We start from the raw sequence: 23,705 nt of genomic DNA, 5'->3' as shown, positions 1-23,705 counted from the left end.
CTTCTAGTGCTTTCCCAGGCCATAGCAGAGAGCTGGTTCAGAAGTGGAGCAGCCGGGTCTCAGACACCAGTCCAGTTTGAGAGATTGTTATATCGTATGGTAGTTCCAGCTTTAATATTTTTTGAGAATAATCCATCCTGTTTTCCATAATGGCTATGCTAATTTGTACTCTCGTGAATAGTGTTCTAGTGTTCTCTCTTTTCCACATCCTCACTGGCACCTGTTATCTTTTGCGAAATTTGATAATAGTCATTCTAACTAGAGTGAAGCAATATTCATTATGGTTTAAATTTGTTTCCACAATGATTAGTGATGTTGATTGTGTGTGTGTGTGTGTCTTGGATGTTTGTCTTTTCTTTTGAGAATTCTCCATTTGTTAGGTAGGAATTAGATATGAGCTTATGTGTGTGTAACGGGCCTAAAGAGAAGACTTCTATGTCCAGCACATGCATCTCAAAGCCATCCTGGTAATGTTTCAGGGGCAGCTGGGTACTCGCATCCTGCCCTGCCCCCTTCTACCTGATAACCTGCCAGGTGGGGGTCCCCGCCCCTCCTGCCTGACAAATCTTCCACAGTCTCCCAGATGCAGCCCAGTATCTGCATCTCAAACACCCTGCTCAGGATCCTGATTCTCCAGGGGGTCCTGCTCACCCTTCCTCTGAACCCAGGATGATGCCAGCGAGGCTTCCTCCTGTCTGATGCCTTCAGGGAAAACTCAGGAGCTCCTTAATGTCTACATCCATAAAATCCTTTGTTTCAGGAGATGTGTGAAGAAAAGACCCATCTCCTACACACACACACACACACACACACACACACCCGGCATCAACATGACAGCTCGCTCAGCCCTCTTCCTCTATGCTGAGTAGCCTGCCTGCCTGCCTGCCTGCCTGCCCAGGTGTAATCTCTCCACTCAACCATGTAACCTTGCTCCTTCCCCCCAGTCCGAGCGACTGCACTCTCTCTCAGGTCCTGTCTGGAGAGGTGCCCTTCCGTCTTTACGGATGTCCCTTCCCTAATAAACTTTGCTACTTTTTACTTTCCACTAGTCTGTCTTATGCCTGAATTCTTTCATGCTCAAAGACAAGAACCCTGCCATTCTCCAGTAACACGTTCATGTCACTTGGCCAACTTACAAGCATGTTATTGGTTTCTTGATGGTAGGTTGCTTGAGTTCCTTATATATTCTGGATATTAACTCCTTTTTAGATGTGTAGTTTCCAGATATTTTCTTCCATTTTGTATGTTGTTTCTCCATTCTGTTGATTATCTTCTTTGAAGTTTTTCACTTAGATGTAATCCCATTGGGCTGTTTTTGGTCTTATTCCTCCTAAGGTGGTCTTATTAGAAAAAAAAGCAGCAGCAGCTTCCCAGTGCCATGTCGTGAAGCATTTCTCCAGGGTTTTCTCCTGACTTTCACAGTGTGTGTCTTCCATGAACTGCCGGGACCCGTTTTGAACGCCCTTTTGCATGTGTAGGTCTACGTCCCTCTTCCCCATGCGGATCTCCAGTTTTCCCAGCACTGCTGATTGAAGAGACTGTCCTCTCTTCACTGTGTGATCTTAGCACTTTGTGGAAAATCCCTTGGATATCAGGGCCTGGGTTTATTTCTAGGCTTTCTATTTTGTCACATGGGTTTTTATATGCATTTTTATATCAATGCTATATTGTTTTGATTGCTATAAGTACAGCATATTTTGAGTGAGACAGTGTAGTGCCTGTTGCTTTGTTCTTTGCTCAAGATTGCCTTAGTGATTGAGGGGATTTTGTGATTTCCTATGACTTTTAGCATGGCCCTATCTTGTCCTGGGAAGGATGCCATTGGTATTTGATAAGGATTACGTTGAATTTATAGACTGCTCTAGGCAGTATGGACATTTTAACAATATTGCTTCTCCCAGTGCACAGTCACAGTTATCATTCCTTTCTTGTGTGTATTCTCTTCGATTTCTTCCAACAATTTTTCATCCTCTTTATTGTGTTCTTTTTTTGTTGCTTTGGTGAAATTTATTAGTCTTGTCTTATTGTTGCTATTATAAATGGAGTTGCTGATTGCACTTCTTTTTCTGATAACACTCTATCACCACATAGAAACGCTACTGAGTTTTGTATGTTGATTATGTCTCCTTCGACATTGCAGAGTTGATTTATTTGTTCTGGTTGTTTTTTGGTAGGGTCTTTGGGGCTTTCTATCTTTGATCACATTATCAGAAAACAATGACAATTTAGTTCCCTTCTTTGAAATTTGGATGTCTTTTAGTTTTTTTCTTTGCTCACTACCCTGGTTAGAAATTCCAGACTATGTTGAATAAAAGTGATGAAAGCTGACATCCGTTTTCACTCTAGATTTAGAGATCAGTTTTCCCTCATTCAGTCTGGTGTTGTTGGTGGGCTTGTGTATGTTGAGGTATGTTCCTCCTCAATGTTCAGTATGTTCAGTGTTAAGATTCATCATGGTGGGCCCAGCTCTGAGTTCCAAGGCAAGGTCTGCGGCTTCTCTGTTCTCTTCCCCAGGAGGTGGAATCTTTCTCCACCTGTGCTGACAGAGGTGGGGTAGGGATGGCAAGGCAGTCACTGGAGTGCTGTGGCTGACACTGAGCTGGGATACACCTGGAGCTCAGGTCATGGGGGTGGAAGTTACCTTGGCTTCTTCAGTGCCCCCACCCCTCAGCAGGGCAGCTTTTCATCCAGCCATCACTGTGCTAACCAGACTTTCAGAGTGGAGCTCCACTGTGCTGCTTTGAATCTTGAATTTGTTACCTGTTAATGCTTCCTTTTCCTTCTGAGAAAAGTTGCTTAAAAAGATGACAGAAGCACTCGCCTTCATTCAAGGATGGACAACACCAGTGATGAGGAATGCAGGGGGTTTCAGAGCTGGCAGAAAGGTGGGTGGGGAGGATCATGGCTTTTTCCAAATTGCCCTCAGACTGTTGCAAGGAGTGTGTCAGAGAGAGAGAGGCAGACGGGTGGAGGTGAAAAAGTAAACTAAAGTCTCAGGTGAAAGCTCATGGGGCCCTAATTGGTTCAAGAGAGCTTGCTTAAAAAATGATTAATGGTTGATATAGGTTCATTCAAATAAAAGGGCAGGATTCCGAGCCAGGTAGAAGGACACAGAGTCTGTGAAAGCACTGTTTGGTTCAGGGGACGTAGCCAGAAGGCCTGCGGTGCAGAGCAGGGTGTATGAATATTTATTGTTGTTGTCACTCTAACTCTCTCCAGGATGGCCTGCCTGCTTTCTGCAGCTCAGAGAGCGTCTGCGGGGGTTCTCTTCGTGGCACTCTGGGGCACAGTGGTGGGTGACAGGCTGCTGGTGGTGCCCCAGGATGGAAGCCACTGGCTTAGCATGCAGGACATAGTTGAGGCTCTTGGGGCGAGGGGGCATGAAATCGTGGTGCTGGTGCCAGAAGTCAACTTGCTCTTGAGAGAATCCAGGTTCTACACGAGGAGAATCTATCCAGTGCCGTTTGACCAGGAGGAGCAGAGTTATCGGTATCGCACCTTTGGAGAAAAGCACTTTACTGACAGGTCCTGGCTGAGCGGGCCTCAGACGGAATACAGGAATCTCATGGTTGTGATTGACATGTACTTCATCAACTGCCAGAGCCTGCTGAGACACGGCGACACCTTGGATTTCCTCAGGGCGGGCAAGTTCGATGCTCTTTTCACAGACCCATTCTTACCCTGTGGTGTGATCCTGGCTGAGTACCTGGGCCTGCCCTCCGTGTACCTGTTCAGGGGCTTCCCCTGTTCCCTGGAGCATTTGTTTGGCGGAAGCCCCAACCCGGTGTCGTACATCCCCCGGTGCTACACAAAGTTCTCCGACCAGATGAGCTTCCCCCAGCGCGTGGTCAACTTCCTCGTTAACTTGTTGGAGGTCCCTCTATTTTACTGTCTGTATTCAAAGTATGAGGACCTGGCGGTAGAGCTCCTCAAGAGGAAAGTGGACCTGCCCACCTTATTTCAGAAGGACCCCGTGTGGCTGCTAAGATACGACTTTGTGTTTGAGTACCCCAGGCCGGTGATGCCCAACATGGTGCTCATTGGCGGGATCAACTGCAAGAAGCCGGACGTCGTGTCTCAGGTGGGTGGGTGTGCTTCTTGCAGGCAGACACTGCTCTTCTGGGCTCTGTCTTCTCCCACTCACGTGTGTCCTGTCCCCTGGGAGAAGAAATGGTGGTGGGGAGGGGGGAGGGGTGCCAGGCCTGGAACAGCAGGGCTGTGGGGGACCTGAGGCCCAGGTGACATGCAGGTGTTGCAGTGGACTCTGGGCTCATGCCTGGTGACAGCCATGGATATGCAGATACACTTAGTTTTGTTCTGGGGACAGTCCCAGGATCATTGCAGCAATGGCATTGCAGTCCAGCAGAGGTGAAGGCTTGACCAAGGCAACGTGTCCTTGTTGAAACCCACTCTCCCAACTCTGTCCATGCTTTGTCCCTGGTCCAAAGGCAGGCATGAATAAACCCACAGGCCAAATCTGTTCTTTTTGAGTTGTTTTAAGGAATTATTTATTTATCTATTTCTTTTTATTTATTTGTGATCATGGAGAAAAAGAAGAGAGGGGGAGAGGGAGAGAGAGAGAAGGAGAGAGTGAGGAAGAGAGGGAGAGAGAGATAGAGAAAGAGAAAGAGAGAAAGAGAGAGAGAGAGAGAGAGAGAGATCTCCCATCCCTGGATTCACTCCCCAAATGCTAAAGGCAGCCAGGGCTGGGCCAGGCTAATGCAGGGAACAGAGCCAGAGCCAGAGCAGGTCTCCAAATCCATGTGCTCTTCCTTGGGAAGCAGGTACCCCAGTTGGCATCTTAGCCACTACACTTCCACAGGCCTGCTTTTATATGGCCCAGAGTAAGAATGCTTTTTAACATTTATTTTTTATATTTGAAAGGCAAGATTACAGAGAAAGGTAGAGTGAGAGAGAGATCTTCCATCTAGACTACTGATTCACTCCCCAGATTCAGGCCAGAGCCAGGAGCCTGAAACTCCATCTCAAGCACTTAGGCCATCTTCTGCTGCATTCCCAGATGCATTAGCAGAGAGCTGGATCAGAAGTGGCGCCGGCAGGACTTGAAATGGCACGGATACGGGATCCAGGCATTGCAGGTGGAGGCTTGACGCACTGTGCCCCAACACTGCCCCAAGTTTTCATAGCTTTAGAGGGAGGTTAAAAACCAGCACCAGCACCAGCACACAGAACTTGTGACTGAGCTGTGTGGCCTGCAAAGCTGACTGCTCACTGCTGGGCTGGTGCAGACAGGTGTGGGAGCCTCAGACCTCAGGGACTGTTCCTACATGCCCCCCTGAGAAGTGGGGCACAGTGCCCAGAGTCACTTTGGAAAATCAAAACCTGTGAGTTGTTTCTTTTTAAGTATTTGTACCTTTGATAGTTTTCATCTTCATGCCAGAATTTCCTTTTCAATGCATTTTTCATCAGAAGAAGCCTCAGACAGTCCCAAAGATGCTTGCAATGTGTCTTCCACACCAAACACTGGACACAGGTCCCGTGAGCCAGAGGGGCAGGAGGCTGAGCACACTGGGATGGGGTCCAGGGAGCCCACGTTGTGAAACAGAAACTCCGAGTGTCAGGAAGATTCAACCAGAGGTTTATGAGTACAAGAGGTTTATTTGTTATTGTCTATTCAAAGGGATTTCTTCTTTTCACAAAGAAAAATGGGGCGTGAGAAGGAGAACACTGTCGTCTCTGGTACCTTGGTCCACGCACTCTGTTTCTGTGAAAGTGACACTGGACCAGAGCAGTGCTGGGTGGGCTCTGGGCTGCCTCACCTGCGTGTCACTGTCGTCCAGACGGCCTCCTTGTGGCAATGGGCAGTCTGCAGCCTGCGTGTTTTGTTCTTAGCAACTGAGTCAAGGTGGTGAGAATCAAGTTTCCTTTGTCAAATAATCAAGCCATCTCAAGGCGCTGAAACATGTGGTGATGGTTCCTGTCATTGTGAATTTACTAAATGTCATGGAATTTTCCTTTATTTAAAAAAAAAAGCTAACGTTATGTTATGTGATTTTACCTCAGTAGATTACCCAGTAAAGAAGAACACTCATCACTGATCATAGCTTTAAAATGTATTTCGCATTAGGCGGGTAACACAAGCAGGTGACACAAAAACCAAACAAAACACAAATGTCCAATTAAACTTTGTAATTACTTCTCACTTCAGAAATAACCCAAAACACACATTAATAAACATTGAAACCTAGTTTTCCTATCAAATTAGCAAAACAGTTGTTATTTGTAACTGTTGGCTGTGATAGTGTAACCTAAATAGGATCATACATATCTGAAAAATGAGCAAAGCCTTTGAGAATGCTAGCTTAGTAAATCTCCTTGCATAATGCTGTGCCTCTCACTCCTGGGAAGAGGCCCCTCTCAGGACCATGGCTGGGCTCCCAGCCTTGCCCATGTGGGAGAGCACAGTGAGACAAACCTCTTAGGCTCCTGTGAGTGTGACTCTTCCAGCCCCCCTCCTCTGTCCAGGGAGGAGCTCAGGCATCTCAGAGGACTGCCTGGTTGCTTCTGCCTATGTTGGCTTCCTGGCTAGTGACTTCCGCTGTGAGAGACAGAATCAGGAGCACTCCCTGTGTTCTGAAACCTCTTCCCCTAGGTCTTCCCAGGGCCGACTCTCAACCGTGTGCACCTTCATCAGCCCCAGGAGAGGTCTGATGGTGCCAGAATCTCCCCTTGCCTCTGCAGCCTTCCCATCTTCCTCTCTTGTCATTTTTCTTTCCTAGAATCACACACAGTTTGTGTAAGAAAGAACATTTGTCTTTAGATCCTTGCTCTCTGCCTACAGGGGCTCAAATTCTATTTGCACATCGGTAGAGCCCCATCTTTCCCATGGCTTACCTCTCGTCCTGTTAGGAGGCTCAGGTTCCAAGTATCTCAATTTTTGGAGGAGAATTTAGCCTAACATTTCATTATTAGAAGAGCCACTGGAGTATTTTTCTCAGAACCAAGGAATTGAGATAAATCCTAGTTTCTTCCACTTGTGGTGCAAAGAACCACTCAAACCTTTAAAGCCCATGCTGTGTCTTTCCCTGTTAGGACTTTGAAGAGCTTGGAGCCAGGTGTAGGCAGAAAGGTGCTCTGGGAAGGAGCACACTTTCTTGGCCCAGCCTGCTCTAAAGGAGGGGCTGGAGAGCTTCCCCTGCTGGATCCAAGGACCCCTCCCTTGTTCCCATTATGTTAGCAGAGCAAGAGAATCAGGTTAAGAACTGCAAGGTTGGGGGTTGGGGGCGGCCATGGGTGTGGCGCTGTGGCCTAGTAGGTAAAGCTACCGCCTGCAGTGCCGGCATCCCATATGGGCACCGGTTCGAGTCCTGGCTGCTCCACTTCTGATCCCGCTCTCTGCTGTGGCCTGGGAAAGCAGTGGAAGATGGCCCAAGTCCTTGGGCCCCTGCACCCACATGGGAGACCCGGAGGAAGCTCCTAGCTCCTGGCTTTCGCCCTTGCAGCCAAATAGGGAGTGAACCAGGCGATGGAAGACCTCTATGTCTCTCTCTGTCTCTGCTTCTGTGTGTAACTCTGACTTTCAAATAAATAAATCTTTTTTTTTTTTTTTAAAAGAGCTCCAGGGTTTGAATTTGAATCTTTCACTTCTCTGTCTGTAGAATGAGAACACCCAGGGAGGTGTGCAAGGGTGAGAGTCAGGATAGATGAGCAAGGCCAAGAGGAGGCAAGACAGAAACTAACAGCCAGAACAGGTTTATGCAGGAGCAAACCTGACAGGGAGTGACTATGGCATGTGCAGGGAGTGGACACACAGAGCTCTCTTACAGGCGGGGGCAGCTGAGGGTCCTAAGCTGGAGGGCATTACATGGGAGTGAGCTGCTTTGCTTGGGTTTTCTGCGGGCACAGGCTTTTCAAACTTAGCTGGCCTTCCTCTCTGCTGGCTGGTTGGTTGGCTGGGGGAGAATGCAAGGGGTGGGGCTGAGCTATTGGAAAAGAATGCAAGGGGTTGCTTTTTGTTCTCCCTCCAGCAGCAGGGAGAGCAAGTTCATAGGAGACCTCTGGCAGCCAAGGAAGCAACAGAAAGGAGGCGGGGCCACTTGGGCTAGCATCCTTGGACTGACCCTCACTTGGGAGAGCAAACCAAAGCACCCAGCTAGGCGGTGAGGGGGACTGCAGTTCCTCTGCCCACCCTCCCTACAGGAGTCTCTGCAAGTGATGCTGGTCCAGACTGAAATGTCAACATTTCTTGGTTAAGCCAAGAGGGAAACAAATCCAAAAATGCCATGTCATCCTTAACAGGCACTTTTCAAAAATGCATGACCAGGCCAATGTCTCCACACCTGGAGAAGAATGAAGGGGGTAGGGTAGAGAACAAGAGGGTATGAGATTGAATTGGGATTTAGGGACAAGGGGTAAATTCTGATTTTATCTATCTTTGGGGCAGTGAGCTGGAATGACTGAGACTCGTGTCTTCGTTCCATCCATCCTGACTCTGAGTACAGAAAAGGAGAGGGGCACTGGTGTCTTTCCGGCTGCTTCCTGCTGATTCTGGGTGTAGATGTGGGGCAAAACCTATACTCAGGGTCAGATTGATTGAAGAAGGAGAGAAGTCTGATGTTCCTGTAGATGGCTTGAGATAGAGCCGTCATTTGTTCCTGCAAGAACCTTTGGAATATGTTAACTATGCATGGTAGAAATAGAGCACTATGAGTATGAGGATAAAAGGAGATATTAGAGACATTGCCCATGGTGGGAAAGATGGCCAAAACGAGGCAGAGTGACCTTGAGAATACATCTCATTAGCACAGTTTTTATGCATTTGATCCCATGTCTTATCATACCCAATGTATTGGTGTAAAAGCCAAAAAGAGGCAAAGTCCACCTCTCTTGGCTTTGAGGAGGTCTAGCCTCCAGTGGTTCTGGATTTCTACTCCTGCCCATGAATCCACTTGAACCTGGAGACAAGACAGCTTCTGTGCATTTATGTTTTCTTTGAGATTGGGCGATAAATCTTCAATTTTATTTGCCTTGTCTACTGAAATGCCAGTCTGGTCATTCCTGTTCCATTTCCTCTTTCTCCAGCGAGATTATCAAGGAGGTTAAGTCTAAAATCTCTCTTGATGTGGTAGTTTAGAGGGTCAGAAAGTAGAGATGGGTCCAGGGTAAAGGATGGAGCAGGAAGTAGGATGGCAAGTGTACAAGTCCCTGTGCAGTGGTGGGGAGGCAGATGCACGCCTGGTTACCACGGAGAAAGAATGCCCTGATTCTGGTCCTATACACGCGAGCATATGCTAGGAGACAACCTTTACGGTTTCATGTGGCAAGGAATGTGATGAGTAAATGCCATGGCAGCCACTTCCACTGGGTGTGAGGAGTGGTGGTGGCCAGTAGGGGGTGGGCCTGGAAGGGGGACATTAGGTCACAGGTGTCCTGGGGCAAATGAACCCACATTGTGGGAAGAAGGGAAGGAAGTGTGAGTGATGCTTAAAGGGGCTTGACTGCTTAGCGAGGCTGTAGCAGAGATGCCTTGGACAGGTCTAACAGGTGGATCCTCTATACAATATCAGCGTTTGGTCCTCTAGCCATGCCAGCATTTCTTCCGGGAAGCTCCAACAGAGATCTATTTCCTGGGGTTCTGCCAGGAAGGTTCTGGTCCTGGTCATATGAACATGGACCCATTCCCAGAGCAGGGTGGGGATGGGGAGGGCTTGCCAGCCCTCAGAAGAGGAATGTGTGCAGATCCAACATGAGAGACATGGGGATTATCTTTAAAAAATAGGCTAGAAGAACTACTGGGGAGAGGTATGTTAAGACTTTTGGGAGGAAATGTGGGGGCTTTGAACCATAAAAGGGGATCAGGTTAGAAGCAGGAGGTAGCAGAAAAGCATCCTACCAGAAGGGGAACAGAGTGCTAAGAGCAGTTTGTTAAGACAGGTCAGCCTGTGGGGACGATGGCTGTCAAGCCTATGGCAAAGGTTAGGGCTAGGACTGCGGCTACAAACAGTAGCAGAGGGTGACAGTGCATTCCTGTATGAAGTGTGAACGGAAGGGAAAAGGAGTTCTGTGTAGGTGTGAAGTCCCAGGGATCTCCCTGGAGCCAGCACTCTGACACAAGGTCGGGAAGGTAGATTGGTGTGAGACTGAAATGAGATTCAGGGACAAGGGAGAAATGCTGATTTTATCTGTCTTTTGGGCACTGAGCTACAATGGCTGAGACTTGTGTCTTTGTTCCATCAAGTGGGAGGGGGGCCCAGGTCAGTGTCTGAGCACTGCACTGGATGGGGGGGGGGGCCTACTCCAGTGGCCAAGGAGGTGTGATGCACCTGGCAGGGCAGCCCTGTGTGATGTGGCCTGCACCCCTGAGTTTACTGGGGTCTGTGCAGCAGACTGCAGTGTCCTGAGGGCAGCACTGCACCTCAGGAACCAACAGGAGCAGGGCAGGTGTGAAGCCCAGCTGCACCTGTGGGTGTCTGGGGTGTCTGGGGTCAGGTCTCTCCAGCTGCCCAGTGGGCTGGCTCTCCGTTTTTGTGCACTGCTCTCCAGCACACTCCCACAAGTACTGTAGCCAAATAGTAGCTGTTTTTCTCTTTTTTTTCTGATGCTTCTTTATCAGGGAGTTGCTGAGCTGCCTATAATCAGTCATCTCCCCCAGAGAAGAAAGAGTTAACAGATTTATCAGATTAGGCCACAGCAGGCAGAGAAGTGAATTGGCAGCAGGTCAGTTGCAATCTGTCAAAGAGTGGTTAAAAAGAGGAGTGGCAGGTATTAAAATAAAATGAGTGTTGAATACCTTGTTTTGGGAGTAGTCAGGAAAAGAAAGGCACGAACTAGCATGCTCCCGGGACAGCACAGGGGCAGGTGCGTTTGTCCAGGACCGGCCGTCAGATCCATCTCTCCTGGGTGGAGGCAGAGGGTAGGGCCACCGTAAAAGAGAGGGATAGGTTTATTGCACAGTGATTTGCTTAGGGAGCACACTGTGTCTTCCATTGATGTGCTGTTTTGTTAAGTGGCCTGGTGACGACAATACGAAGATTGGAAAAGCTCAGGTAGGAGCACAGGCTGGTGTGGCCAGTGCAATGCTGCTGCCCTCCCGGGGCCGGCGGGGCCGCTGCTCTTGCTGTGTGTGGTGCGCTGGGCTGAGGGCAGCAGGGTGTGGTGGTTCCTTGGAGGGCAGCCACAGGCTCAGCATGCAGAAGGTCCTGCAGGAGCTCCAGGCCCGAGGCCACCAGACTGTGGTCCTTGTGATACAGCAGAATCAGTCTCAGAGGAGAGGCCCCTTTCACTCTGAGAACCTGTGCCAGTCCTCTCATGCAGGATGGATTCAACATGTGCTCTGGCAGCACCATCAGACGATCTTTGAAACACAAAGTTTTCTGAAGCGATTTTGGAAAATGTAGCAAGCCAGAAAAACGCATCCAGGACCTATTCCCAGTCATGCTCAGAGCTATTGCATAACAAAGCCCCGATGAGGCACCTGGATGACAGCTCCTTTTATGTGGTTTTAACCGGCCCCATGGTCCCCTGTGGGGCACTGCTGGCTAAGCACCTGTTCATTCCTGCTGTGTTTTTTCTGCTGACCCCATGAGCAGCCTCTCCTCACCTGGCATTGTTTCAAAGTCGTATCTATTCCTTTACCAAGAACTTTGGAGATATCCTACATGGACCCTGATTACAAGCCGGATTTTGCTTCATAATTTCTGTGGTGAATCATGTTTTTTAATATTTATTTATTTTTGTGCCAAGCCTCTGCCTGTGGCGCCGGCATCCCATACGGGCACCAGTTCGTGTCCCAGCTGGCTGTTTCACTTCTGATCCAGCTCTCTGCTAGGCCTAGGAAAGCAGAAGAAGACGACCCAAGTGCTGGGGCCCCTGCTCCCGCATGGGAGACCTGGAAGAAGCTCCTGGCTCCTGGCTTCGGATCGGCTCAGTCCCAGCCATTGCAGCCATTTGGGGAGTGAACTGGCAGATGGAAGAGCTTGCTTGCTCTCTCTCTCTCTCTTTCTCTCTGCCTCTGCCTTTCTGTAACCCTGCCTTTCAAACAAACAAATAAACCTTAAAAAAGATTTGTTTATTTCTTTTGAAAGAGTTACAGAGAGAGACAGACAGACAGACAACCAACTTGCTTCCACCCTTTACTCCCCACACAGCCTCAATGGTCAGCACTGGGCCAGGCTGAAACCAGGAGCTTCATCTGGGTCTCCCACATGGGTGCAGGGGCCCAAGCACTTGGCTCATCTTCTTCTGCTTTTCCCAGGCCACTTCCAGGGAGCTGGATCAGAGGTGGAGCAGCTGGGACAGGAACCAGTGTCCCTATGGATCCAGCATCGCAGGCGTTATCTGCTGTGCCACAACGTCAGCCCCTGTGGATCCTCTTTTTGAGAGGAGATTCTTTCCGTTTATGTCATATTCATTTAATTTATACTAACTTCAATGACTTTATAGTGTTGTACACATCTTTCTTCCCTTCTTGTTACTAATGTGTGCACTATTCCAAAGGACTCTAAACTTTGCTTTTATTTTGAAAAAAATTAAAAACAATTTATTTGTACGTATCTCATAAATATACCATCAGGAACATAGCAATTCTTCCCACCATTCTTGCCCTCTCTCCCAGTTCCTCCCCCTTCCTCCTCCCTCTCCTGTTTAGTGCAAGAAAGAGAAAGAAACAGAAAGAACGGAAGGAAAACAAAAAAGAAAGAGTGGACTATCAAAGCTGAGAGAACTGTTCCTCAGTATCTAGACCAGGGCTGTTCTATGTGTTTGCTTCTCAAAGGTGATTTCACTCCCCACTCCCTCTTTTCCCTTCCTTCTCCTTCTTTCCTTTTAGAAACTTAATTCTCTTTAAAGAGGAACCCAAGGAAGGTACATCTCTTGTGAGCTCTTAGACATAACTAACTTATGAGACATAGTATTATCCTCCAATTAATACCCTAAATAGAAGTGATTCTTAAGAACAGTTTTCCTATTAAGTCTCCCAATGCAACTCTTTGAGGACAGAGGTCCTGCATGGGAAGTTGGTGCACAGTGACCCTTGTTGTTTATTTAACAAATAACACTCTTGGCAAGGACATCAGTGATCACCAAGGCTCTTGACATGAGCTGCCTCGGCTGTGGAAGCCTTTTTGATCCATTGGCTCAACAAGGCCATAAGCAAAGTGCACATTCTCTCCTCCCTTCAGAGAAAGGCACATCCTTCTTTGGTGGCCACTTCTTTCCCCTGGGGTCTCACCCACAGGGGTCTTGTATGTAGGACATTTTGTTTTCCAGAGTATCTTGGCTTTCCATGCCTGAAATGTTCCCCTGGACTTTGCAGCCAGACTGGAATGCCATTAAGGATAATTCTGAGGTCAGTGCTACTTTTAACGCAATTGTCCTTCTATGAGTCTGCTCTATGGACTGTTCCCCATGTTGGACATTCACTCCTTCGTAATTCTGTTACTGTTTCCAAACACTTAGCCCTATTTATATGATCATTGCAACACTTGATCCTATCTAATGGTCACTTTCTGCTTATTTCTAACCATTTGATCTTTGTAACACTTAAGCTGCTATTTTGTCAGCCAGCTTAAGGGATTTTTGGGTCCTATGGCTACTTGTCAAGCTGTACTCTTGGAAGTCATTCCGTAGGAATGTGTGTAGGACTGTACTGCTTTGCAGTTGCAAGCTTCATGCGTTTCACAATTACAACTTTAGGATCTTGGTGATTCTTCCCACTGTGGTCACCCTTCCACCTACACTCCCCCCCCCTTCCTCTTCCCTATTTATTCTCACTCTTATTCTTTACTAAGATCTGTTTATTGGCCGGCTCCCCGGCTCACTAAGGTAATCCTCCGCCTTGGGGTGCCGGCTCACCGGGTTCTTGTCCCGGTCGGGGTGCCGGATTCTGTCCCGGTTGCCCCTCTTCCAGGCCAGCTCTCTGCTGTGGCCAGGGAGTGTAGTGGAGGATGGCCCAAGTCCTTGGGCCCTGCACTCCATGGGAGACCAGGATAAGTACCTGACTCCTGCCTTCGGATCAGCGCGATGCGCTGGCTGCAGCACGCTGGCTGTGGCGGCCATTGGAGGGTGAACCAACGGCAAAAGGAAGACCTTCCCCTCTGTCTCTCTCTCTCTCACTGTCCACTCAGCCTGTCAAAAATAAAAAAAGTTCTGTTTATATTTAACTACATACATAGATGATTAACTCTATGTTAAGTATAGTGTTCAATGAATCATATGAAAGAGAAGATAAGGAAAATATTAGAAAGGAAAAGATAAACAAAATATAGAATTAGAAGCTATTTCTCAACAGTTGAGAGAAGGCTGTTCCAGATCATTGCTTGTCAAAGTGTTCATTTCATTTCTCCAGGTTGTCCTTAAGGTTCTCTGTTAGTTATCCCAGGTCAGGGAGAACATACAGAATTTGTCCCTTTGGGACTGGCTTGTTTCACTAAGTATGATGTTTTCCAGTCTCATCCATTTTGTTGCAGATGACAGGAGTTCATTTTTTTTTTGTTTACTTCTGTGCAGTGTTCTATGGTGTAGCTATCCCACAATTTCTTTCTCCAGTCTTCAGTTGAAGGGCATTTGGGTTGATTCCATGTCTTGCTAATGTGACTTGAGCTGTGATAAACATGCAGGAACAGAGAGCTCTTTCATATGTTGATTTCATTTCCCTTGGGTAGAGTCCCAGGAGTGGGATGGCTGGGTCATATGATAGGTCTGTATTCAGATTTCTGAGGTATCTCCATACTGTCTTCCATAGTGTCTTCCACAGTTTACATTCCCACCAACAGTGGATTAGGGGACCTTTTTGTCCACATCTTCACCAGTACTTGTTGTTTCTTGATTTCCATATGGAAGCCACACTGGGTGGTGGGGAGGGGTGATGTGAAACCTCATTGTGGTTTTGGTTTTCATTTCTTTGCAGCTAGGGATCCTGAGCATATTTTCATGTGTCTGCTGGCCATTTGGATTTCCTCTTTTGAAAAATGTCTGCTTAAGTCCTTTGCCCATTTCTTAACCAGATTGTTTTGTTGTTGTTGAGTTTCTGGATCTCTTTATATATCCTGGTTATTAATCCTTTATCAGTTTCATAGTTTGCAAAATTTTCTCCCGTTTAGTCAGTTGTCTCTTCACCTTGCTGATTGTTTCTTTGCAGTATAGAAGCTTCTCAATATGATGTAATCCCATTGGTTGATTTTGGCATTGATTGCCTGTGCCTCTTGAGTCTTTTCCGGCAACTCTTTGTCTGTGCCGAGGTCTTGTGGAGTTTCTCCAATATTCTATAATAGTTTGGTGATGTTGGGTTGTCGATTTAGGTCTTTAGTTCATTTTGAGTGGATCTGGGTGAAAGGTGTCAGGTAAAGGTCTTTTTTCATGCTTCTGCATGTGGCAATCCAGTTTTCTCAGCACTGTTTGTTGAAGAGACTGTCCTTCTTTTTTCTTCTGAGAAAAGTTGCTTAAAAAATGGGAGAAGCATTCGCACTCAGTAAAGGAAGGTGGGTGGGGAGGATCATGGATCTTTCCAAATTGCCCTCAGACTGTTGCTAGGAGTATGTCAGAGGGAGAGGCAGACGGGTGGAGGTGAAAAAGTAAAGTCTCAGGTGAAAGCTCATGGGGCCCTAATTGGTTCAAGTGAGCTAGCACCTAACAAAAGGTTAATGATTAATATAGGTTCATTGAAATAAAAGGGCAGGATTCTGAACAAGGGAGAGAGAGGCAGAGTCTGCAAAAAGCACTGTTTGGTTCAGGGACGTAGCCTCCCAGGCCTGCGGTGCAGGGCAGGGCATGTGAAATATTTATTATTGTTGTCACTCTAACTCTCTCCAGGATGGCCTGCCTGCTTTCTGCAGCTCAGAGAGCGTCTGCGGGGGTTCTCTTCGTGGCACTCTGGGGCACGGTGCTGGGTGACAGGCTGCTGGTGGTGCCCCAGGATGGAAGCCACTGGCTTAGCATGCAGGACATAGTTGAGGCTCTTGGGGCGAGGGGGCATGAAATCGTGGTGCTGGTGCCAGAAGTCAACTTGCTCTTGAGAGAATCCAGGTTCTACACGAGGAGAATCTACCCAGTGCCGTTTGACCAGGAGGAGCAGAGTTACCGGTATCGCACCTTTGGAGAAAAGCACTTTACTGACAGGTCCTGGCTGAGCGGGCCTCAGACGGAATACAGGAATAACATGGTTGTGATTGACATGTACTTCATCAACTGCCAGAGCCTGCTGAGACACGGCGACACCTTGGATTTCCTCAGGGCGGGCAAGTTCGATGCTCTTTTCACAGACCCGGCCTTACCCTGTGGTGTGATCCTGGCTGAGTACCTGGGCCTGCCCTCCGTGTACCTGTTCAGGGGCTTCCCCTGTTCCCTGGAGCATGGGTTTGGCGGAAGCCCCAACCCGGTGTCGTACATCCCCCGGTGCTACACAAAGTTCTCCGACCAGATGAGCTTCCCCCAGCGCGTGGTCAACTTCCTCGTTAACTTGTTGGAGGTCCCTCTATTTTACTGTCTGTATTCAAAGTATGAGGACCTGGCGGTAGAGCTCCTCAAGAGGGAAGTGGACCTGCCCACCTTATTTCAGAAGGACCCCGTGTGGCTGCTAAGATACGACTTTGTGTTTGAGTACCCCAGGCCGGTGATGCCCAACATGGTGCTCATTGGCGGGATCAACTGCAAGAAGCCGGACGTCCTGTCTCAGGTGGGTGGGTGTGCTTCTCGCAGGCAGACACTGCTCTTCTGGGCTCTGTCTTCTCCCACTCACGTGTGTCCTGTCCCCTGGGAGAAGAAATGGTGGTGGGGAGTGGGGAGGGGTGCCAGGCCTGGAACAGCAGGGCTGTGGGGGACCTGAGGCCCAGGTGACATGCAGGTGTTGCAGTGAACTTTGGGCTCATGCCTGGTGACAGCCATAGATATACAGATACACTTAGTTTTGTTCTGGGGACAGTCCCAGGATCATTGCAGCAATGGCATTGCAGTCCAGCAGAGGTGAAGGCTTGACCAAGGCAATGTGTCTTTGTTGAAACCCACTCTCCCAGCTCTGTCCATGCTTTGTCCCTGGTCCCAAGGCAGGTGTGAGGAAACACACAGGCCAAATCTGCGTGCCGTCCTTTTAAAAAAATGTACTCCTATGGAGAAAGAAAGGAAATCGGGATATAGAGACAGTGCACCATCCACGGGGTTCACTTCACACAGGGCTGCACAGCCAAGTTAGAAAGCACTGAAGCTGGTGTGGAGCTGGAACTCAGGAACTCTGTAGTGGGATACAGTTGTCTCAAGCTTCATGCCAACTACTATGCCAGACACTTGTACCCACAGACCTGTTTTTAAATAGCCCAGAGCTAAGAATGGCTTTCATAGTTTTAGAGGGAGGTTAAAAACCAGCACCAGCACCAGCACCAGCACACAGAACTTGTGACTGAGCTGTGTGGCCTGCAAAGCTGACTGCTCACTGCTGGGCTGGTGCAGACAGGTGTGGGAGCCTCAGACCTCAGGGACTGTTCCTACATGCCCCCCTGAGAAGTGGGGCACAGTGCCCAGAGTCACTTTGGAAACTCAAAACCTGTGAGTTGTTTTTGTAAATTTTTTTCTACCTTTGACAGTTGTCAGACCACACCATCTTCATGCCAGAATTTCCTTTTCAATGCATTTTTCATCAGAAGAAGCCTCAGACAGTCCCAAAGACCTTTCCCGTGTGTCTTCCACACCAAACACTGGACACAGGTCCCGTGAGCCAGAGGGGCAGGAGGCTGAGCACACTGGGATGGGGTCCAGGGAGCCCACGTTGTGAAACAGAAACTCCGAGTGTCAGGAAGATTCAACCAGAGGTTTATGAGTACAAGAGATTCATTTGTTATTGTCTATCCAAAGGGATTTCTATCACAAACAAACATGGTACGTAAAAAGGAAAACACTGTCGTCTTTGGTACCTTGGTCCCACACACTGGTTCTGTGAGAAGAGTTGTCTGCAGTGACATTGAAACCAGAGCAGTGCAGGGTGCGGTCTCCATGCTGCCTCACCTGCGTGTCATTATCATCTTATATGGCCTTGAAGAAAACGACCTGTGTTAGAACGGGTAATCATTAGCTTGGACATTCAGTTCTTAGCAGCTGAATCAAGGTGCTAAGAATCAACTTGCCTTTTGCAGTAATCAAACCATTTCAACACTATGAAAAAGCATTCCCTTCGGAGTGATGGAAATTGTATTGGAACCAGGTAGAGGTGACCGTTCACGCCATTGTGGATGTGCTAAATGCCACGGAATTGTTCACATTAAAATGACTAATGTTACCTTACATGATGACAACTCAGAAGATTACCAACAACAACAAAAAAGAACATGCATCCTATTTATAAAACTAAAGCCCTGATTCAGAGCTTAAAAATGGGTTCCTCATTAGGCAAATAACATAAGCAGATGCTACAAATACCAAACACAGCACAATGGCCTGTTAAACTTTGACCTAACTTCAGAAACAACCCAAGAAATTCAGGTAAAGAAGCAATGAGGGGCCAGTGTCATGGTGTAGCAGGTGGAGTGGCCACCTGCAGCATGGGCATCCCATCTGGATGCCAGCTTGAATCCTGGCTGCTCCATTTCCATTCCAGCTCCCTGCTATGGCCTGGGGAAGCAGCACAAGTTGGTCCGAGTTCTTGGGCCCCTGCCATCCATGTGGGAGACCTGGAAGAAGCTCTTGGCTCCTGGCCTCATCCTGGCCCCTCCCTGGCTGTTGCAGCCATTTGGGGAGTGAACTGGCTGATGGAAGATCTCTTTCTCTCTCTCTCTGTGACTCTGACACAAATAAATAAATACATAAATCTTTTTAAAATAAACAATGAAGTTCAATTTTGCCTATGAAATTAGGATAAAGTAGTGTTTTTTAGGTAACTATAAGCTATAATAGTATAGCCTAAACAAATATACGTAGGGCTGTGACTTCAGCTTCTACCTCTGAAGGTGAGGCTGACGACTTTCATGCACCTTCTCAGATTGTTTCAGGGTCGAATAGGACAGCAAGTGCTCTGTGGACTGGGGAGCCATGGCCCTTATTCCTCTCTTCCGTGGAGACTTCTAGCTCTATATGGGCCAAAACTTGGGAAAACAACATGGGTTTCTTGCAACATTCTTTCAGGAGCATTTTTCCGGAAAATTAGATCCCAACTCCTCAGGACTAGTTCTTCCGTGCCCACATTTCCTTCTCTTGTGTTCCAGAATCTTCTAAAACAGTAGTTCTCAAATGAGGGTAGGGGAGAAAGGGTGAAGTTATTTTGTCTCTAGTTACGTTTGGTGTCACCATTAGAGGAGTGATACTGCCCTCTAGTAGACACAGGTCAAGGATATTGCTACAAAAAGTTCAGTGCATAAGAAATGTCCACCTACCCATGGTGCATAATATCTAACTACCTACTTCCGGCAAAGTAATCTGACTCAAGAGGTCCATGGTGCTGAGGTGGAGAGACTCTGAAGTGAGGACCTTCCAAGTGCGTGTCTTCCCAGCAGGGCTCCCAGCCAGGTAATGAGAGGGACAGCAATTCCCTCTGCCCACCCTCCATTCATCAGGTCTCCCTGCAGGGGTCTCTGCAAGTGATGCTGGTCCAGGCTGAAATGTCAACATTTCTTGGCTAAGCCAAGAGGGAAACCAACCCCAAAATGCCATGTCATCCTTAACAGGCACTTTTCAAAAATGCATGACCCAGGCCAACACCTGCACAGCCTTTAATATGCTGCCCTTATTTCAAAATCCTGTGTTTATCTTTATGATTGATTCTTGGAGATTATCAGAGAAGTGGAAAATTTTGACAGCAGTGGTGCTGTTAATGAGTAATTATCTAAAAAGTAGTTAAATGCTATTGGATTCAGGGTTTTTAATGAAAGAATCCCAAACCCCAAAGCTTGGTCTTTAATTTATAATCTATGATTAAGTAATTATTCAGGATTAAGGCCTAATTAATGATTTAACAATTTGATTCATAATTCAGGTATATTTAGAGTGTCAGATTTTCAAATCCAAAAAATGGTTTTTGGATGTCTTTTTAAGTGGATTTTTTTAAAAAAGGTTTTATTTATTTATTTGAAAGGCAGAGTTCCAAGGAGAGGGAGAGACAGAGAGAGCTCTTTCATCAGCTGGTTCACTCCCCAAATGCTGAAATGGCTGGAGCTGGGGTGTCTGCAGCCAGGAGCCAGGAGCTTCTTCCAGGTCTCCCACATGGGTGCAGGGGCCCAAGAATTTGGGTCATCTTCCACTGCCTTCCCAGGCCGTTAGCAGGGAGCTGGATCTGAAGTGGAGCAGCTGGGACTTGAACTAGTGCTTATAAGGGATGCTGGTTCCGAGGACAGAGGCTTAACCTATTACACCACAGGGCCAGCCTTAAGTGAATTTTTTTCCTAAGAAAGCAGCTTTGTTGGGATATGATCACATGGCATGCAATTCAGTCATTTGTCCTTCACAATTCAGCAGACTTAAGTGTCTTCAAAGGTTTGTGCAACATTTACCAGAGTTAGCTTTGGTTTTTTTTTTTTTTTTTTTTTTTTTGACAGGCATAGTGGACAGTGAGAGAGAGAGACAGAGAGAAAGGTCTTCCTTTGCCGTTGGTTCACCCTCCAATGGCCGCCGCGGCTGGCGCCTGCGGCCAGCGCACCGCGCTGATCTGATGGCAGGAGCCAGGTGCTTCTCCTGGTCTCCCATGGGGTGCAGAGCCCAAGCACTTGGGCCATCCTCTACTGCACTCCCTGGCCACAGCAGAGAGCTGGCCTGGAAGAGGGGCAACCAGGACAGAATCCGGCGCCCTGACCGGGACTAGAACCCGGTGTGCCGGTGCCGCAAGGTGGAGGATTAGCCTAGTGAGCCGCGGTGCCGGCCCAGAGTTAGCTTTGGAACATTTTTAGTCACTCCCCATGGATGCCTCCTACAGGACGAGTCAGAAAAATCCATGGACATGGAATAAAAGACAGGTTGGTTTTGGTGAGAAGTTGTAAAATGCATGCACACAAGGGGCCTTCCAAAAATGTATGGAAAAATATGTATTTTGAGAAAACTAAAAGCAAATTACAAATTTGTTTTGGGGCCAAAATAGATGTATCCGTCCTGGTTTCCTTGCATTCTCTCCTTATCCACCATTCTGGCTCCTCCTCCTTTGTGCCTGTGCTGTCATTGTCAGGTTCACTATACTTCTCTGTTAGAGGACCCAGTACACTATTCTAGGTGCATGGTTTTTTAGAACTTCTTTTATTTTTTAAAGATTTGTCTATTTATTTGAAAGTCAGTTACAGAGAGAGAGAGAGAGAGAGAGGTCTCCCATCTGCCGGTTCACTCCCCAAATGGCTGCAATGGACAAGGCGGCCAGGCCAAAGCCAGGAGCCAGGATCTTCTTCTGGGTCTCCTATATGAATGGCAGAGGCCCAAGTACTTGGGCCATCTTCCTCTGCTTTCCCAGGCACATTAGCAGCGAGCTGGATGGAAGTGGAGCAGCAGGGACTCAAACCAGCGCCCATATGGGATGCCAGCACTGCAGGTGGTGACTTTTCCTGCTATGCCACAGTGCCAGCCCCTTAGAACTTCTTTTGTTAATGGAATAAAGTAGAGGAAATATGCATTTGTACATCCTTCACAATTGCAGGTGTTCCCTTTTGCCCTTTTGTGTGGATTCATGTTACTGTGCGGGGTCATGCGCTCCAACCTGATGAGCTTCCATTGGTGTTTTTTGGTCTATTGAGTCTGCTAGCGACGAGTGCACTTGGTGTTCTGCTTGGGTGTCTTGCTGAGCAGCGTTTGGACCATGCCGTGGACTAACGCTGACCAGACCCTTGTCTTCAGAGCTGGTCAGACTTGTCCTTCAAAGTTACGAATGTTTCTGTCAGGTGCACACTAGGCAGATTTGAGGAGTCAGCAACGGGGCACACCCTGCAGCTATGGGTAGAAGCTGGCGGAGTGGCTGGTGGTGACAGAGAGCAGTGTGGGCTGGTCAGTGATGTGTTTATCTGTTTCATGTCAGCTCCATGTTGTGTTGATTACTCTAACTTTGCAGAATATGTTGAAGTCAGGTAGAATAATGCCATGTTGTGTTGATTACTCTAACTTTGCAGAATATGTTGAAGTCAGGTAGAATAATGCCTGCTGCTTTGTTCTTTGCTCAAGATTGCTTTGGTTACTCCTAGGTTTTGTGTTTTCCTGTGAATGTTACTATTTCTTTTTCTAGTTCTGCCCAATATTTCCTTGGTATTTTGATAAGTTTGGCCTTGAATCTGAAGATTGCTTTGGGTAGCACTGACATTTTACCAACATCATTCTTCCAGAACATGAACATAGTATATCTTTTCAATGTTTTATGTCCTCTTTAACTTTCATAATTCTTAGTGTGGTGATCTTTCATCTATTTGGTTGAATTTATTCTAGAATTTTTGTGTCTAGGGTAAATGGGGTTTCTTTCTTGACTTATATTTTAGAGAATGCTCTATTGCTGTATAGAAAGCTACGGATATTTGTATGTTTCTTTTGTATTCTGCAGCGTTGCTAAATGTATTTATTAGTTCTGAAAGATTTTTATGCTTTTTTGGGGTTTTCTACATATAAGATCACATCATATGGAGGTATTTTGAGTTTGTACTTTCCAATTTAAATTTAAATGTCTTGTATTTCTTTTTCGTGCCTGATTTCAATGGCTAGGACTTCTAGCACAGTACTGAATAAAAGTTACGGAAGTTGCATTCCTTGTCTTGTTTCTGATCTTTCAGAGAAAATTTTCAACTTTTCTCCATTATGGACGCTGTTAGCTTTGGGCCTATTATATTATGGCACTTAGCATGTTGAGGTATGCCTCTTCTTTAGCTAACTTGTTGAGAATTTTCATCCTTAAGAGGAGTTGGAATTTCATTGAAAACCTTTCTGCATCAAGGTCTTCCTCCTTCACTCTGTTGGTGTGGTACATCATGTTCATTGATTTCTCTACGCTGAACCATCCTTGCATCCCTGGATGCATTCTGTTTGATCAAGGTAGAGCGTCCTCTTCATGTTCTGCAGTGTCTTTTGTTCAGGATTTTTTGCTTCCTTGTGGTTTTTGAAAATTGTTGAGTTTCCTGAAAACAGCAGTTTTGAATTCTCTGCTGGAGAGATCACCCATGGCTATCACTTTTTGATTGGTTTCAGAAGCTTTATTTTTGTCTGTCTGGTGAGGCTGTGGTTCTCTGTAAGATCCTGGTGTTCACTGACCAATGACCACATTGGACAATCGAAGGCTTAGGCACTCTTTCCATTCTTCCCAGTCTGGCTTTGTTTTTATTACCCAGAAATCCTAAGCAGGCTGTTGATACTGGTCTCTGTGCCTGTGTTCTCTGGTGCTGTGTCAGCACTAGATGGCACCCTAAGTCCACCTTTGCTGTGAGTCGGCCATCTTTGTGTTTTCATGGTTTTGGCACTAGAGGGAGCCCAACCAAACTTTGTTGCAAATCTATGACTGTGTTTGCATGTTCCGCATGGTTAACTTGATGAGTGATTGAAGCATAGTCCTCTGCTCAGATCTGTGAGCCAGGGCCTGGGTTTGGGGCAGGGTCTGGTAGCCATCCACAGTCATGGGGTCAGGTGCTGTGGATGCTGCCAGACACTGGGCCTCACCATGGTGGGTCTCACCCTTAGCTCCAGAGCAACAGCCACTGTCTCCCTCCCTCTTCTTCCACAACTGGACCCTGACTCTCTTCTCTCTGCTGTGTTGTTTGGTGTTGGGAGAGGATGTGGTAGGAAGTCCTGTGGCCACTGAAGCTGCTGCCACGCTGGGGTGCAAA

At 47.3% G+C, this 23,705-nt stretch overlaps 1 protein-coding gene and 2 pseudogenes across 1 annotated transcript in view; all 3 read left to right on the top strand.

The window, feature by feature from the left end:
• LOC138848908 (UDP-glucuronosyltransferase 1-6 pseudogene) overlaps positions 1-10,116 on the top strand; it is a 40,121-nt pseudogene extending 30,005 nt beyond the window's left edge.
• The window catches only part of UGT1A7 (UDP glucuronosyltransferase 1 family, polypeptide A7), a 214,881-nt gene that overhangs the window by 35,525 nt on the left and 155,651 nt on the right, over positions 1-23,705 (top strand).
• LOC138848909 (UDP-glucuronosyltransferase 1-6 pseudogene) lies at positions 15,655-16,795 on the top strand (annotated as a pseudogene).

This window comes from Oryctolagus cuniculus, chromosome 3 (assembly GCF_964237555.1).
Source record: "Oryctolagus cuniculus chromosome 3, mOryCun1.1, whole genome shotgun sequence".
NCBI classification, from domain to species: domain Eukaryota; kingdom Metazoa; phylum Chordata; class Mammalia; order Lagomorpha; family Leporidae; genus Oryctolagus; species Oryctolagus cuniculus.
Note: the sequence above shows the minus strand (reverse complement) of the source record. Positions and strands in the feature narration are given on the sequence as shown.